Here is a 2694-nt window from a genome sequence, read left to right as displayed (position 1 = left end):
TTGTTCTCCTGGGTACCTTTTCATAAAAGCGTCTCAGAGTAAGCCTAGGACTGCTGATCTAGGATCAGTTTTGTATTTTACATCACAATGAATAAGTCTGAGACGCTTTGCGAGTATAGGCCCTCACCCTGGACCAGTGATTGGAAGTTACTACTCCTCCCTGATACTGTATTTGCGCTGCTGATCTCGGTCCCAGTCTCAGGCGAGGCTGGCGGTACCTCCTCCTCTTTCCTCCCCAGCAGTCTGTTGAACAGCTTCTGGAAGTTCCCACTGAAGGCAGAGCTGGAGAAGTAGTACACGATGGGGTTCAGCACGCTGTTGAAGTAGGTGAAACACACAGAGGTATAGAACGCCAAACTGGCCTCTTTGAAATAATGGCACTCGTTGTACCAGGCCTTGAGGATCCACACAGCGATCCGAGACACTGTACTGGGGAAGAAGCAAATTATGAAGATGAGTGCCACGGCCATGACAAACTGCACCGCACGTTTGATCTTCCCCCGGTTCGATCGTCTTGTTCTTCAGCTGCCAGGTGATGCAGACCGTGCAGAAGGTGACAATGGCAGTGGGCAAGAAGAACTGGGTCACGTATAAGGTGTTGTGCCACGTAGACAGCGGGCTGAAGCCCATGCAGATGTTGAAGCTCTCGCACTGTGTCTGGTTGTTGCGGTAGAATAAGTGATTGTTGGTCAGCAGGTACCCGGTTGCAGCGATGATCATCCCCCACAGGCCCAGAGACACCCACAGAGCATAATTCAGGCCCATCCGGTTGATCTTGTTCATGGGGTGAACGATCTTGAGGTAACGGTTGACAGCCACTGCAGTGAGGAAGAAGATGCCAGCGCCGCGGTTGGCCGTCAACATGAACAGCATAATCCGGCACATGGCATCACCATGGATCCAGTGCTCCCCGCGTCGGTAGTAGTCGGCTCTGAATGGAAGCCAGAACAGGACGATGGAGTCGGCAACGGCCAGCTGTGTGAGGTAGACAGAGTTGGGCTTCCAGGTGTCCATGTGGAAAATAAACATCCACAGAGCCACAACATTCCCCATCAGCCCAAACATGAACTCCAGCACCAGGATGGGAGGCAGGACATGGTCCAGGATGGGAGACTCAAAGGCGCAGCAGTCATCTTCTGTAGTAGTGAAGTTTGCCATGGGTCAAACGATACGCTTTTAACAGGAGAGACCGTCTGTGTGCTGCTTTGCTCCTCTCTGAAAATAGTCAATATTGATAGTGTTGTCTTGGCATCTCCTACATTTGACCGGGGATTTTATTGTTTGCAGTCATGCAAACAATCTTCCGGTGCCAACAATGTGGAGAGAGTGTGTGGGTGTGCAGTGTGTTATCTCTTATGGAGATCTGTAGGCAGATGGCTCTGAGTGAGGACACCAACAGCCCAGGGATTTTGGGGTGTAGGGTCCCAAAGACCCTCCCCATTATTGATTAAGGGGACCTTAAGATTCATATGCTTGTCTCACTATTGTACAGTTGCTATGTGTCTGAACTCCGACACAATACCTTGCACAAGCTATCTATTTTCATCTTTGCGGCTAAGCCCTTAACATGCTGGCTGGATGTGAGTCAGACCGAAACTAGATAGAAGTAACAAGTGTCTCATTTTGACGTTGTGATCTTGTGTAAAGTGGTCAACACTAATGAATTAAGAAAATTGACTGTACTAGGTTACCTCAGCTTATTGCAGCACATATACCCTGAAGTAGATGATCAAACCATCAGGGAAGTGATCAAAGTATATAATCAGCTGCGACCTTTGGTTGGCTGCAGAACTTACTGTGAAACATGCATGCTGTGCTTCCATTGTTAAAGTCTCTCTGCAATTGCATTAATGAAGGTTTGTTTTATTTTTTTCTGACTGCTGATTTCACCAATAAGCCAATGATTGACAAGGAACAAGGAACCTACCCCGACAGGGGTCATTATAAAACTATTATGCTGGTGGAAAGATCATACTCGTGGGTACATAAGGGAGCGCAAGGGTTCCCAGAATACAGTTTAACTTAAAGGTCACGACACTTGGTCTGGTTCAGTAGGCACAAATTGGAAGAAAATGTGCCTAACGAAGCAGTTTTAAAGTGAGGTCATCTCGGACTCTTATTTATTCTTTATCATCGTGCTAGGAGAGTCGCTGGTTTGAGGGAAACACCATCCATCTTTTGCATCCTGAGATGCCAGTGAGCCTTATCCAAAAGTTAGACAAATAGATCCTGTTAGATGTGATTTCAAATCCTTTCAGAAAATATTAACTACCTGATTATGTGCAGCCCAATTTCCTATAATAATATCACCATAATGCATATTTCCAAGCATGTCAATGTCTTCCACTGGCCCCGTCCCTTTACCACAGAATATAAATAACTTAAATGGGTCTCATTAAATGAAATAATACAATGGCAGTATGAACATACATTGCAGACAGTACAGTGAGATGTACTTACAGAGTGGGATGATGAAGAGAGAGGTCTGAAAGAAGGACTAAAGAATGAGCAAGTGAATGAGCAACATTTATTACCCTAAGATTTTGCTGAGTGAAAAGCGTTTGGGAAGGAATCACATCAGACCAGACATTTGGCGACTGAGAGAGACAGGCAGCAGCTATCAAGAACTGAAAAATGCCAAAAGGGAGTGGCCAAGTCCACAGTTTCTATACAGTAAATAAAATAGATATAAAA

General features: G+C 45.9%; 1 pseudogene; it reads right to left on the bottom strand.

The window, feature by feature from the left end:
- Window positions 1–1251, bottom strand: LOC135518596 (hydroxycarboxylic acid receptor 2-like; annotated as a pseudogene).
- Window positions 1252–2694: the final 1443 nt, after the last annotated feature.

Source organism: Oncorhynchus masou, chromosome 28 (genome assembly GCF_036934945.1).
Source record: "Oncorhynchus masou masou isolate Uvic2021 chromosome 28, UVic_Omas_1.1, whole genome shotgun sequence".
In the NCBI taxonomy this organism is placed as follows: domain Eukaryota; kingdom Metazoa; phylum Chordata; class Actinopteri; order Salmoniformes; family Salmonidae; genus Oncorhynchus; species Oncorhynchus masou.
The sequence above is the reverse complement of the archived record's forward strand: the minus strand, read 5'-3'. Positions and strand labels throughout refer to the sequence as shown.